The sequence below is a fragment of the Ursus arctos genome, unplaced genomic scaffold, assembly GCF_023065955.2.
Source record: "Ursus arctos isolate Adak ecotype North America unplaced genomic scaffold, UrsArc2.0 scaffold_12, whole genome shotgun sequence".
Classification (NCBI taxonomy): domain Eukaryota; kingdom Metazoa; phylum Chordata; class Mammalia; order Carnivora; family Ursidae; genus Ursus; species Ursus arctos.
Genome location: NW_026622786.1, coordinates 72,917,858 through 72,933,288, shown reverse-complemented (window position 1 = coordinate 72,933,288; position 15,431 = coordinate 72,917,858). Strand labels below are relative to the sequence as shown.

Below are 15,431 nucleotides of genomic sequence, written 5' to 3'. Positions count from 1 at the left end.
CTGGTCCCTAGGAGCCGTTTTACTAGAAAGGCACAGTGTAAATATTTCCCTAAGAAGCCAAGAGAGGAAACTTACCCAGGCTGAGCGGCCCTGTGCTGGGCACTGGCCACGGACACAATGCTCAATGAGGGCCATTATCTGGGAAGGGAGGGCTGTTTGCTCCGCTTCGGGACGGTGCCAGAGCCCGGAGCCACCAGGCTTGCCACTCTGGCTGCCACACAGAAGAGTCTCCTTGCACTCAGCAGTCTCTGTGGTTATGCAATGCTGGGCCAGAAGGTTAACTCTCCCCAGACGGGAGCCAGCCTTGCTCCTTCCTGCCTGAGCGTGTCCGTCTGAAAATGCTCAAAATTGAGGGCCTCCATGTTTGCAACAAAATGCTCAGGCCCCGAAATGGCTGGTTTATTCCAAAGGGTGTACTGAGTCCATCTGGCACCTTCCTACCAAGGCCCTGGGCCCCAGCCACGGTGACTGCCCACTGCTCCCCAGGCATCGCTGACGGGCCTCGTGGCCTGGCCTCCCAGGACTCTGCTCCTGCCGTTCTCAGGCCCGGCATGCCCCTCTTGCCCCTCAGCCTCTGTCAGTGGTGCTGGTTGAGTGCCCCTCTTTCTAAAGCACAAGGGCTACCCCGTGTTCACAAAGCCTCCCCAGCTACCCCAGCCGGGAGTCCTGGAGCTTGAGGAATGAGTTTTCCAAACAAAAGAGATATTGGATGTTATCTCTCCCACTTCTCCATTTTTCAGATGAGGAAACTGAGGCTGATGGGGGATTGACTAGCCGGAGAGCAGACTGAGTCAGTGTGACTGTCAGCAGGGCTCGCCTCCCCAGACTCTCTCACACCTCACATCCCAGACACTTCCCAGAACTCAACCACTTCCCACCGCCTCCACAGCCGCCAGCCTGCTCCGCGACACCATCACCTCCTGGTGCCGACATCAGCTTCCCAGCTGGTCTCCCCTCCTGCCCTGGGCTCCTGCTGTGCGGTCTCCACACACAGCCAGGGGGGGCCTTTCAGAACATTCAGCAGACCTCCAAGGACTTCTCAATTACCTGCCCACCCCCTCCTCCATCCCCTCTCCAGCCTCCTCTCCTCCTAGACCTCCACCCCCACCCCTCCAGCCACACTGGCCTCCTTGCCCCCCCTCGCCCCCCCCAACCCCCCATCACACCTCTGCCTCAACACCCTTCCCCAGAGAGTACAGCTCTCTCTCTCTTACCCCTCAGGTCTTCGCTCAAATGCCACCTTCCGAGGCCCACCCTGACCACCAGGTTCTTTTCTTTCCTGGCTCATCTCACCACACATTGGGTACTTCACCTAAGTACAAGATAACATCTGTATATTTATTTTACAGAGGATATAAAATACACATTATGTGGCAAGGGGATAATATGGGTGTCTATTTCCCCTACTACAATGGAACTCCAAGAGGTAGGAATCTGCATCTTGTCACCTAGAACAATGCGTGGCACGTTCTGTTCAGGCATGGCTGATTTTAAGGAGGGTCCCCCTCTAAGGATGGGGGAGGTGATGGCAGTCCTCGTGTCACCGTGCCAAAGCACCAGTGAGTTAGGAGTGGGGGGAGGGGACGAGTCTGGTGGCACAGGCAGGATCAATGGAAGGAGAGGCTCTGAAGGCTCCAGGGAGGCCAGGTGAGAGGCTCTCTGTTTAGGACCTGATGGGGGATGCCAGACCTGGGCCTCAGTGCCTCCTGAGCCAGGCCCAGGCAGGGCTGCTGCAGAATGGCCGATTCCCAGCAGCAGCCACAGAGCAGTGCCACTGAGGCATAGCCAGCCCCTCCCTCCTTTCAGGTACCTTGACTATACCAGTCCAAAAACCTCTCTATCACTTTAAAAGCTCCCCAGTGGGAGACGCGTAGGCCCCGCTGGGTTTGGGGGCCTCCACTGAGCTCCTCTGCACAGCACTTTATTCTCAGGGATAAATATCTGCTGAGTGAATAGAGAGAGAGACAAGGGAAGGGGAAGGAGCCAAGAGAGACCCGGGAGAGGAGACCAAGGCCCGGAGCCACAGAGCGACCCCGAGGAAGCCTGCCAGCCAGAACCCCGGCTGAGACAGACTGGCTTGTCCTGACAGGTGGACAGGTGGCTCCGGTTCCCACTTGCTCTCCCGCACCTGCAGCTACGCCAGTCGGAAGCACGCATCTCCGGTGATCAGAAACTCCTGATTTCGGTTTTATTTCGATGGGCATTTTTATTTACCCATGGCACAATTTCTTTGAGGTTGGCTGGTTCTATTCTAAAGAGGGGCCAAAACCATGCTCCCGGGTGACTGGCTGTGGACACCTCTCTTCCTCCATCCTGACTCTGCTCTCGCCCACTTCTCAGGCTCTTTCACCAGAGCCTTTTCTCTCAGAGGCGTGTGTGCCTGCCTCAGGCTCCGGTCCTTAATCTCCTGCCTGTCTCCCTCCCATTTCTCAGCTCCCACAGCTGCACACATCCCCTGCCCTGCCTTGGAACACCCCAGGCCTGCGTCTCCAGTGGCAATGGCTCAGCTTGGACAACCTGTTGGCCTCTCGAATACCATATGCTTAGCACCCACCTGGTCACTCCCCCTCTCCCTCTGGGGGAGCCATTCTCCTACACTTCCTGGCCTACAGCCTCAGAAACACCCCACAACTCCACTCTTCTTCCCCTATATCACCCATTTACCCATCCGCCCCACCCATTCCCTCACTGACTGAGTGTCTTGTGTGCGAGGCTGTGCTGAGATCTGGGGACATTCACCATGCCCATCCCTCCTCCCTCTGTGGGACCTGCAGGACCACCCCAGACCCTGAGATTGGGAGAGGAAGCCTAGTCCAAACTAGCCAGTCCCACATCTGCAAGTAAAGTCACAGAGTGATCTTGGGTGAGTCACTTGTCACGTCTGAGCTCGGGTGTCCTTCTCCGCTCTTGGGAAAGATGATCCACTCCTGCTTCTCCTCTCCCCGGCCTGGCAGTGACATCCACAGGGGATGCCAGTCTAAAGAATGCTTATGACCATCACCTTCAACCATACTGCAGTCTTCCTCCTACAGACCACGGCCTTAACCCCTTCCAACCTCCTAGCCTCCTGAGACTGGGCCATAGCATCTGCATTTTAAAGAAACACCCCAGTGGTACTGTTGTAGGAGGCTGGTTTGTGAACTGCACTTGGAGAAAGTCTGGCTCATGAGATAAAGTTCAAACTCCCTCTCCATCCCTGCAGTCCCTGAGCAGACCCCACCCTGCTTTCCAGGCACAGGTCAGTCTCTGGCAGGGGGCCTTCCACGGTCACCAGGCTGGTCCATCCGCTCACCAGCCTGAACCCAGAACTCTTCTCTTGCCATTTCCCCAGCACAGAAAGCCTTCCTGGGCTCCCTCTCTCTGCAAGTCTCTTTCCCACCCTGCGAGGTCCAACTTAAATGACTTCTCCTTCTTCCATGAAGGTCAGAAACACCTTGTCTTGGGTTCCCCAGCGGGCACTTTCCCTGTCATTTCCCTCCTGGGTTGCTGGCGGGCTTCTCACCAGCTCCCTGCTGAGCTTCCTGTCCAGACTGTAAGCTCCCCGGGGGCAGCCGCCCATCTTACAGCTCCTGAGATCTTCGTGTTCAACCCCAGTGCTTGCTGAGCATCTGCAAGACTCCAGCACACCCCCGGGGCACACAGAGGAGGAGGGGAAGAATTCCTGCGCGAGGGGTGCGCCCTGTAAAGCAGACAGAGGGTACTTGCGTACTTGCCAGAGTAGAAATATAGAGAGGGTACCACAGGGTCCCAGAGCAAAGGTTCCTAATGTCCTGGGGGAGGCGACGAGGGGGGCAGAGAAGGAGAATCCAGAAGGAAGGAACTCAGGGGAAAAGGATTAGTGTGAGAGTCCCTTCCACAGCAGCACCACCAAGTGGGGGAGGAGGAGGGAGGAGGATGGAGAAGGGGAATGGGCTGGGCTGGGGAAGCTGAGCTGAGGAGGAGCCAGGCTCTTCTTGTGGGTCAGGGGTGGCAGATCCAGCCCGCTGCCTGTTCTTGCACACCAAGTTTCACAGCCACGCCCCGTCCTTTACACACTATCCATGGCTGCTTGCACGCCGCTCAGTAGAGGGAAGCAGGTGCAAGGAGACCGTGAGGCTCACAAAGCTGAAAATAGTTACTATCTGGCCATTTCAGAAGAAAAGTGTGGCTGCTCCCTGCCACGTGTGTGGGAAGGGACCGGTGGATTTTAAGCGGACAGCACAGTCAGATTTTTATCTTCCTATTGCTCTGGGACAATGTAGGGATGGGCTGGGGCAGACGAGCTGGCAGGAAGGGAAGGCGGTTGGGAGGTTAGTGTAACTGTCCAGGTGGGGGGTGGATGTGACACCAGAGCTGCTGTTTATCAAGAGATCTGTTAAGAGCCGCCGTGTGCCTGCACTGGGCTAAGCTCGTTCCACACATTCCCTCGTCTGCCCTGCCCTGCACAGCAACTGCAGGTCGTGTCGTTCCCCCTCTTACAGAGAAGACACAGGGAAGTGAAGCCACTTGCCCAAGGTCACACAGCTGGTAGGCAGCGGAGCCAGAACGCAAACTCAGTGCCAAGCTCAAGGTCTTCGGGGTCAAGCATGTTTGCTTGTTGACAGACCCCTCCGAGCTTCCCTGACAACTCACAGAACACAAGTCTTCTACAAGAGAAAATCTTCCCTGAGTCGAGTCAGGCAGGAAGTGGGAGGCAGGAGTGTGGCTATTTTGGAAAAGCGACACGAAAAACCACGAAACTTCCTACCTGTCCCGTTTTGCTCCCATCTGTCCTCGGAAACAAGGCTGCCCTCTCTTAGATAAAAAGGTGTTTCTCCCCACACGGTGGCTCTGCCGCTGGTGGTGGGAGAGAGCCCTAAGCTTAGCACACGTTCGCTATTTTTAAAGGACTATATAAACAAACAGGGCTATGTAAATAAGAAAAAAATGAGGTCATCCTTTTAAAATCTAAAAATGTTCTTTTTCGATGGGGTGAGCAGCAAAACCTCAGAAAGAACTGGTGCTTTTTTATCCCTGAGAGGCCTTCTCCAGCCCACAGTCTCCTGAAGATACCGGGCCGGCCCCTCCCTTGCTGGCACCCACCCGGGAAGGCAGGCACCTGGGAGCCGGGACTCCTGGATTTTATTCCTGACTCTGCGGGCTTTGCCTCAAACGCCCAAAGCGACTGCCGACCTGAGCCGCCACCTCCCTGGGACATGGGTCCCCATCCAGGTCACGCACAAGACCTTCGTCCCATAGAAACCCGCACGCCGAGCCAGCTGTCCCCTCTGCCGTCCTGCCCCCTCTCCCCGGCCCACACCTGCATTTGCCAAGTGGCCGCAGGGCTCTCTGCGGGCTGCTGAGGAGCCATCTGTGGACTCCCTCCCTATCTCCTGACCCCATGCCTTGGATTTCTCTGCGCATAATCTACTTTCCCCACCTTCCTCCAGACCTCTTCTCCCAAGCTGATGGCTGGAAGTCATTAGGGCGGCCCTGGGAGTTGTGTTTAGGTCATCAACAATCGTTAGGAGACACCCCCGTTTTGGCAGGAGCCCAGGAGGCTTCGCTGTTTCCCAAGAACTTCTTCCCGCACTGAGCCGCCCCTGCCCCCCCGCTGCAGCCCCCTGTCCTGTGACCCTCTCCCCCCACCATCCACAGCATCACCCCTGCCCCCGCCTTCCACGCCTCCCCCTCTGCCTCCCAGCCCCAGTGCCCTTCTCCGTAAAGCACAGGAATGAGAACCGCCAGTATCTGCTGAAGGGGCGCCTCTCAAACGGCTCCACAGACGTGTCCCAAGTGTCACTCAAGCATTCTATTCCAAAACTATAGGACTCCTACAGAAAACTGTTCTGGAAAAGGGCCCTGGACGTTCTCACGGGTTCTACAGCATGTCGCAGTAACATGCCAAGTACACACAGTAGGGGTGGCCGGCTTTAACCTGGTTTGCGCAGGGCTCAGACAAAAGCCCGCGTAGACCTTGAACTTCAGTACTAAAATATGTCTTCGAAGATTGGAGCTCGTCCCTGGCATCTTTATGTTGCTGCTTCTTACATTCGGGGCTATACACGCGGACACCAAACCACACAAACAAGTATACTCTACAACTTTCCATGATGCGAGAATGCGGTATGTGGATTATCACAAAAACGTCATCACTGATTGCGGGCTTCCTGTCCGAGTGTCGTAATGAGAAGGGATTCAAGCGGTCACTTGATACTGTCAGTGACGCAAGCCAGAATTCCCTTCTGCTCCTTCCCCAATGTCTATATCACATTGAACTGGAGACCATTCTGGGTGGAACGTACGCTATTAGAGGTCTGTTACCATTCACATCATCGTATAGATAGGATCGAGAATTTTCTTAATACCGCGCAGCCCAGCCAAGCAAAAGTAAGAAAGCAATGTTAGATGTGAACGTTTGTAAGCGATAAAATGATTCCAGAACAGAGGCCAGCAAGATTCTATAGAGGACCCAACAGCAAGTATCTTTGACTTTGTGGGAGAAGAAGTCTGTCCCAATTACTGAACTCTGCCATGAGAGCAGGAGAGCAGCCATAAATAATGTGGAAATTCATGGCATGACTGTGTCCCAATAAAATTTTATTTACAAAACTCAGGCAACAGCCTGGATTAGGCCCATGGGCAGGCGTTTGTCAATCCCTGACCTAGACTCTGCGATTTCAGTGTGTGTATTGATGGGCTTTCATTATAAATAGATGTCAAAATTTTGGATTTAAATGATAAATGTATATTAACACACTAGCACTTGAATCTGTTTTCTATTACTGGCATGCCATGCAGGATTTGACTTTTAACAATGGCTTCTAAGACCACAGAAGTGGGCAAACTCCTTGCAGAGAGCTTTGCTGCTGAGAAAATGCTTTCCTGTCTGTTTTCAAATTAGATTCATCTTGACTTATTCAGAAATCAGGTGTATTCTGGGGAGAGACCCAGTCCAGGTCCCTAGTAAAGGGAGAGGCAGGATGCCACATCTCCCTGCCCTCGAATAATCTCAGACTAGCCATTCCTGAGCTCACATGGTGCGAATGGACCTCCCCAGCATGGGGGAGTCAGCAACGCCCGCGAAGTCTGGCGTGCAGCTGGCTCCTACCCGGCACACCCACCTGCCCAGGCCCGAGCCCTCTACCTTCCTCAGATGTCGTCTATTCTAGCCCCCTCCGTGGTGGCTGGGGTGGCTGTGCCAGCTGGGGGGGGGGGCATGAGCACCTGGACACTCCAGAAGCCCTGAGTCAGCACCCCATTAATCACAGAGGCTTTTATTCCCCAGGGAGAGCACAGGAAGGGGCGGGGACCAGATTTCTTGCTGGAACTGACGGGCTCATTTCCCTCTAGACCAGTCCCATTCCTTAGCGATGCTTCCACGCAGCTGGAATTCAGCAGTGAAGTGGGGGAGGGCAAATGCCAGGTCTGCGGGGGATCCCCCCATGCCCCCCTTCCCCCGTACTCCCCTTGATGGTCCTCCCATATCTCTTCTTGCATCCCTCAGAGGTTTCTGCTTCCAGCCCAGTCCACGTATTTCCTGCACACTTAGCTAAATAAACCCAGTGCCCTGAGACCACCGGCGGAGGAGACCCACCAAGGCTGTGACATATGCAGAAGGAAACAACCGCTAAACTGAGGCATGAGATGTCCCAGGGTGCCAAGGAAGGGGACCCATTTCGCATGGGGCTACTGATTCCTATTAAAACGTAGATATTCCTGGGGAAGGGTCACTCTTGAAGCTGTTACTGCTTTTCTTCAGGAAGCATCTTGGTGGAAAGACAGCGCTGGGGAGGCCCGAGGAGGCGCTGCTCCTTCTCGCGGTGTGACCGTCTTTAAATGACTGAACCTCTCTGTGCTCGGTTTCCTTATCTCTACAAGAAGCACAATAGAACCAAGACTCCCTCGGGTCTGAGCAGAACTGGGGTTCGTCTATAAAGTGCCAGGCCCCATACGCAGTGCTGGTCGCTCTCCTTCACTCTGACTCTTGGGGACCAGAGGGCGGAGCATGACAGACGGGTCTCAGCATGGCAGCCAGGAGGGCAGAGAGGGGGCCACCCTGCCTGCACGAGTCAGCAGGGCTGCCTCACATTTGGGGAGCCCTTACTACGTGTCCAGAAAAATTCTAGGGGCCTTTCCTGTATCTGCACAGCAACCTGTGTGGTGGGTGCCATGACCGGCCCGTTGGACTAGCGAGAGAGGTGAGCAAGGCGACCAAGCAACTGGCCTCCCATATAGTAAACGCCTCCCCAAATCAGTAAGTGCCGGAGCTGGGCTTTGAACTCAGGAAGCTCCACAGCCTCCACCATTAAGCACCGCATCAAAGCTCTCCTCTCAGAGGGAGGCACAAATGCTCGGTGTCTCCTCAGAGGGCGGGGGTGATTGCTCTGCCTCTGCCGGGGAGCCCTGCTCACGGCCTGGGTCTAGAGGACCCACGTGGCGCAGCTGAGCTGTGGTTCGGGCAGTTACGGCGAGGCCCTCCCCTCCCGTCTGTAAGCGAGGGGGCACGTGAAGGACGGCCATGAGGCAGCGCTCACCGCACGCAGGCGGCCAAGCCCCCCCGGGACTCCGCGGAGCCCGAAGACCCAAACACAGGGTGAGCTTCACCAAAGCGCTGCGGAAGAGGCCTGGAGCCCCAACCATTGGCCGTGTCTGAACCAAAATACAGATTTCTGTAGCCCGATCCCGAGAGTCTGATTCAGAGAACACAGGTGGGCCAGGGAATCTACTTTTTCTTTCTTTTTTTAAAACCAGGCGACCCCTGCAACCTATGCAGGTGATTCTGATACACCCCAAAGCCAGACAAAACGTCCAAAGACGGATTCCCAGCCCATAGAGCTCTAACCCCGCACAGCTGACCCCAACCACCACCTGAGCCTAACCTGGGACCACCGTGCATTCCTGAAGAGTCAACTATACAGACACACAGACATCTACCCATGCAGGTCCCCTCCCCAGGTGAATTCAGTCAGCATCTCCGGAGGTGGGGCCCTGCTACTAGAATTTTTTAAAAAACTTTCTGGAAGATTCTAACATGTAGCCAGGCTGAGAACCCGACATCCTTTCAATTTTTCACCACAGAGAGGGTCCTGAAGAGATGTGGCTCAGTCTTCAACACCCACTGTGCTCCCCTGGGTAGGGAGGGGGTAGCCAGGGGCTCTTCAGGCAAGAGCCATCATAGGGGCAGGCGGAGAGGGGAGCAGAGAAGACTGTGGAGCTCTGGCCTGTGGGCTGGCGTGTGGGGGGCTGTGGTACTTTGAGAAGAGGTGTTGCCAGGGACAGAACGGAAACTGAGGAACTAGGAAGACAATGGTGAGATGAGGTGGGGGCAGGGAAAGAGTGCTGGCCCTCAAGGTCTCTACTCCTGGCCAAGAAGTCCTGAGGACTTCCAATTTTCACAGAGGCTCAAGGAAGGCAATAGTAATAATAATAATGATGATGATAATAATAATACTAATAATTTGAAAGAGGAATACATTTGAAAGAGGAAGAACACTAGCAAGCTCATGCAAGAAAGACCAAAATGGTGCCCCCAGCAAGCGTACTCAATGACAGCCCATTTCTTACCTGTGCTGAAGGCACCACTTTCGATGACCAAAACTAAAACACTGTTCTCTTTGGAAACCAGCATTCATGTCCACTTCCGCTGAGTGGCCTTCCTCTCACGCTCTGCTCTGCCCTCTGGAAGGGAGAGCTGGCCTGGCCAGTATCTCTTGAGGCTCCGCCATGAACTAGTTAGAGGCTGCTGGGTTGGTGCCTCGAATCCTGCAGGGGACGGTCGAAAAGTACGGTCAAAGAGTTTGCTTGGTCAACTTCTTCAGACACAGAGCAATCTCTGTCTGGTTCCAGGAGGCCCAGGCCCCCACAGGTCCTCCCAAGCTGCTTGTCTTGGGCTAGATCCCCATGTCCCCTGGGGAGACATTGTGGCTTGGCGGCCCTGGCACCCTGTTGTATCTTGCACATGGCCCCTAAGTTCTCAGGGCCCCTGTTTCTCCACCAGTAAGTAGGCAGAACTCCAAGATGGCCCTCGAGGTTTCCTGTCCCCCTGGTGCACACACGCTGCATGATCCCCAGGCCTGTGAATACGGTGCACTTTACTCTCGTGATTAGGTTACGTTACAGGGCACGGCTGATCTCAAAATAGATTGTTCCAAGCCTACCTGGCCAAATTCTGCCCATCTTTCCTCAAAAGACTCAGCCAGCCCCCCAAAAACTGGACATAAGTCCTGCCTCCCGCAGAATACCCAGAGCACATTTGTTGTGCCTCTTAAGATAGATAACAGTGCCTGCTGTGCACAGAGACTCGAGGAATCTTGCAGGTCTTGTGGCTGCACATACCTCCGTGGTGTCAGTCTGACCCACTCCCCACCCCTAGAGACCGGTACAGGGTCTCAAGCACAGTCGGTGTAGAACGATTCTCTTTAGAACCTAACTGGGTAGCTCATTCATTGAACAGATATTCATGCAACACCCATTGGGTCAAGCCCAGTGGTAAGTGCTGGACACGAAAGAGTCAAGATTCAGTCCCTGCCTTCAAGGGGATCACAATTGTGGGGGGAGGGGCCAGGAATGAAGGGACGCATAGAGTCACCGGTTTGAAGATACTATACCTTGAAGGCATAAAGAAAAGACCCGTCAATTTTGACGGTGTCTGAATGTATGAGAGAGAAAGAGGGAGTATTTCAAACAGTAAGAAGGGTACATAGACAGGGGACCCCAAACTGGCTGAATGTTCGACAAGTTGCGTGCTGTCCATGTGGCTGGATATGAGGGGCAGGAGGCAAGAGCTGGCCAGGGGGAGAATTTGGTGTATGGAACAGCCTGGACTTGATCTTGCAGTGGGGTGAGGTCACCACATCACTTTAATCAGTGAGGTAATGTGGTCAAGACCAGAGGTGTGGCTGGAGGGGAGGACCAGATCAGAGGGAGGAAGCAAGCCACTGCTCCCTCCCCTGCCCCCCGCCAGAGAGTCCAGCACCACTAGACCGCCACTCCTGGCCTCCAGCCGCAGGTGAGAGCTGGGTGGACACACCTGCATCCGGGTCACCAGGAAATGTTACACACACCTGGGGTTCTACAGGGCAAACGGAGCCCGTGTGTTCACCTCTTCTCCCCTCAACACCAGTGAAATAAAAAAAGAAATGTTCAAGTAAGTACAGCTCTAGGGGAGCACCAGCTGGCCAGCAAGTCTGAAGAAAAGCAGACAAGGAGGAATGACAGAAAATCGAATCAAAGCTAAGCAAGCTTCGCCCACCAGGGGCAGGCAAAGGCCCACCTGCCAAATTCCCAGGGAATCCTGCTCAGAGGCCGTGGAAGCTGGGGCAGGGCCGGCTGGCTGGAATTGCTGAAATGCAAGGATAATGAGTGAATCCTTTGGGTTTCCAAAGAGACCAAAGTAGGAAGGAGAGGAGAAAAGAAACCACCTACCCCACATTTTACTGTCTTCATTAGCAGCTGTTCTTCCAGGAGACTCTAGCCCTGACAGATGGCTTGACTGCTCATGACAGAAACTTCCTGAAGGATCCATCAGCTCGTCAATCAACAGTTTGTACCCTAAGATTCTTTGAGTCCCTTGCCTTGCCTCAACATCCCCCTCACTGTTCCTCTCAGTCCCAGTCTGTTGGATTGTATTCCTTGCATGATCCTGATGAAGCCCCACATTGACGTATCTGTTTTAAAGGAGACTTTCAACCCTCAGCAAATCCCGACATTGCCTATCTTCTCTGGAGATGCCAAAGCTCCATGGAGGTGATGTTACCCCTTACCCAGAGGAGCAGCTTTGTCCCCAGATTTTGAAAATCAAATTGACATTGGGCTTGACATCCCTTCATTAACTGCCAGAGGGCAACAAAGACTGCAGAACTCTGAGGAAAAAGGGTTAAAGGATCCGTTACTCCACCCCCTCTCAAAGCCAAAGAGAGAAGTACTAAAAATAGTATGCCACCCACTTATCTTTTCTTAAAACAATTACTCAAGGAATTACTACAATAAAATAAAAACTGTATCAGAATAAGTAATTCAAGAGAGGGTAAGACAGGATACATAGGAAACAGCGATGAACAATAAAGTAGAAAAATGCACAGTCAGATCTAAGCCAATGTTGAAAATAATGGTCTCGTCTCGCTGGGAATTAGATGCTATTTAATTCTTGACATTAATCGAGAAGCATGGGTTTTAATTTCTTAATTTAAGGGTAACCATTTCTAGAAAACAAAATAAGACACAGATCTTTTAACCACTGTGTGTGAGGGGGAGGGGGAAAACAAAAAAAATTCGATGAATTAATTCAATTAATTAAGCATTAGGAAAGGGACAGCTAGATAGGAAAGGAAAAAGTATCTTAACCAAAAGACATAAAGTAAGCCCAAACATATAATAAATATAAGAATGTGACTAAATTAAATTACTCTATTTTAAGATAAGAGATTTGGTTGAGTGGAAAAAAAAATCCAGCCATATGCCATTTGGAAGTGATACGCTTAAAACAAATGGACAAAGGTTAAACTCAAAAAATGGCAAGAAGACATAACAAGCAAAATGGTAATGAAAACAATGTAGGAAATTTAATATTCATATCAGACAGAATGCCAGAATGTTAAGTAGAATAAAATGGGGCATTTTAGATTTGCTAATGCGTCTGTTCCTCCACGAAGACACAAAAATCATGAATCTTGCCTTCACCTTGAACCACAGAACCATAAAATATATGAATTAATATAGTTTTAGGACCACAAGAAGAAGACACATACAGAACAGTATAGGTCTTGAATACATTACTTTAAGTCTGATGGTACAAATAACTGCCAAAGAAAAGGATGGAAGATTTGAAGACACAGTTCATAAGCTTAATTTCATCTAGATGCAAGAAGCAGAGAAAATATCTTTTTCTCGAATGTTCTTGTACTAGACTACAAGAAAATCTCAAACTCCAACATGTATACCGCAGTCTCCATTCCCAATGCAACCGAACTAGAAATTAACGAGCAGCAAAAAAATTTCCAAAAAATTTAAAAAAGTAAACTATGCATATGACAATTTAAAAATGCTTTTCTAAACAACTGACATCAAAGAGGCATGAAACTACAATTTTAGGATATTTATAAATGTGTAACATTGAGAACCCTGCTTTTAAAAAATCTGGGGAATGTAACCAAACCGCCTTTGGAGCGAGATTCAAACCTTAAATGCTTTTATGATAAAAGAAGAAAGACGGAAACCAAATCAATTAAGCATCTGACCTAAGAGGCTGAGAAAAGGGGAGAATAAATGAAATAGTCTATCAGTAAGATAATGAAAAAAAACCCCAGCAACCACCACAGAAGACATGGACAGCTGCAGACTGGTTCGCTGACACCAGCAACGGGGACAAACTGCTGGCTAACCTGAACGGGAGCAAAGAGCCAAATCACAAATGACTGTTAAGAAGGGTGATATAAACACGCATGCGAACAATCTTAAAAATTGAAAGAAATTAATACGTCGCTTGATGTCAATGAATTTGAAAACCGATCATTTTCTAGAAGATTATAAATTGTAAAAGTGAAGAAGAGGGAGAAAACCTGACCCAGCAGCGATGTTAGAAGAGACAGAAGAGGCTACTGAAGATGGAATGGTAGCAGAGGAAGAATGGATTCTTTTTTTTTTTATAATATTTTTTATTATATTATGTTAGTCACCATACAGTACATCCCTGGTTTTTGATGTAAAGTTCGATGATTCATTACTTGCGTATAACACCCAGTGCACCATGCAACACGTGCCCTCCTTACTACCCATCACCGGCCTATCCCAATCCCCCACCCCCTCCCCTCTGAGGCCCTCAGTTTGTCTCCCAGAGTCCACAGTCTCTCATGCTTCATTCCCCCTTCTGATTACCCCCCTTTCTTCTTCCCTTTCTTCCCCTACTGATCTTCCTAGTTCTTATGTTCCAAAAATGAGTGAATGGATTCTTTAAATAGGAAAGCTGTGACAACCGGATGTCTATCCCTTCGACAAGTATTTATCAAGGGCCTACTATGTTTCGGGCACTGTTCTGGGCACTGGACATTCGGCAGTGAGTAAGACAGAAAACACTCCTGCCTTTATGGATCTGTGGCTGTAGCCAGGGAGGCTCAGCGGTAAACTTACAACAGGTGAAAGAAATGGTTTGCAACAAAATGGGATACAGAGTGAGGGAAGATGGAGGATTCTATTTTAAAGAGGGTACGTGCACCAGACATACACAAATTTATTTGGATTAAGGAAATTAACAAAACATAGAAGCAAATCCACCGAACACCAGAACTATCACAATATTGGTGTAACTTAGTGTTGGAAAATAAATTCCAAAGCCGGAACTGGGCCTCAGTGTTCTTAAAGGAAGAGATAAGTAAGTGTGACGACATAAAAATATTAAGCATCACATATAAAAAAGGCCTCAGCAACAGTTACAAAGCAAATATTTGCAACATATTAAAAAAAGGTCAATATCCATGATGTACGATAAATACCCACAAAAAAAAATGGGAGAAACTAATAAAAAAATAATGATAAAGTGCTGGGCATGGAGCCTGCTTAAGATTTTCCCTCTCTGGGGAGCCTGGGTGGCTCAGTCGTTAAGCGTCTGCCTTTGGCTCGCGGTGTGAACCCAGGGTCCTGGGATCAAGCCCAGCATCGGGCTCCCTGCTCCACTGGGAGCCTGCTTCTTCCTTTCCCACTCCCCCTGCTTGTGTTCCCTCTGGCTGTCTCTCTCTCTGTGTCAAATAAAAAAATAAAATCTTTAAAAAAAAAAAAAAGATTCTCCTTCTCCTTCTGCCCCTCCCCCTCCCTCTCTGGAAGAAAAAAAAGACATGAAAATGTTTAATAAAGATATGCAAAGATACTTGGCCTCACTAATAATTAAAGGGATATAGGTTAAAGTCAATATCAGCTCTCCCCCATTTGATTGGCCAAGGGGAAAGCGATTGCCACCATCAGTGCTGGAGAGAAGAAGTGGCCAAAATTTATGGGAACGCAGCAGCTTCCCAAGCGCACACACAAATACGCATCATCTGACACACACATACACACAGACACACACACACACTGATCACTGCAGCAACATTTTTAACAGTGAACGTGGAAATAATCCTATTATCCTTCAGCAGGGAGTTGGCTTAGTAAGTAAGTGATGACAAATCCACCCAATGGAGCAGTAATGGGACAAGAACTTCTCTTAATGGGAGATATTTATACACTCCCACCAATAATAGAGATTCTCCGTGGCTCGATCTACGTGTTGACCACGGGGTTCAGCCCTTCTCCTGGGCAAGCTCCCTCCCTCCCCCCACAGCCTGAGGATGGAAGGCAGCACTGGGACCCCATTTTGCACACGAGGCTTAGCCAAGGCTAAGAGACCTGACAAGTGGTGAACTTTGGGATGTCTGACCCACGAGCCCCCACTCTTAGCGACGACACACACTTCCTGTCAGTGGAATGGTGTGAGAAACAGGGAA

The 15,431-nt window shown here is 51.0% G+C and overlaps 1 protein-coding gene across 1 annotated transcript in view; it reads right to left on the bottom strand.

Moving 5' to 3' along the window:
* HIVEP3 (HIVEP zinc finger 3) overlaps nucleotides 1–15,431 on the bottom strand; it is a 451,731-nt gene that overhangs the window by 80,646 nt on the left and 355,654 nt on the right. The window contains exon 4 of the mRNA XM_026498358.4: nucleotides 9,526–9,723. The gene's annotated coding sequence lies outside the window, so the exon portion shown is untranslated. The remainder of the gene's footprint in view (nucleotides 1–9,525; nucleotides 9,724–15,431) is intronic.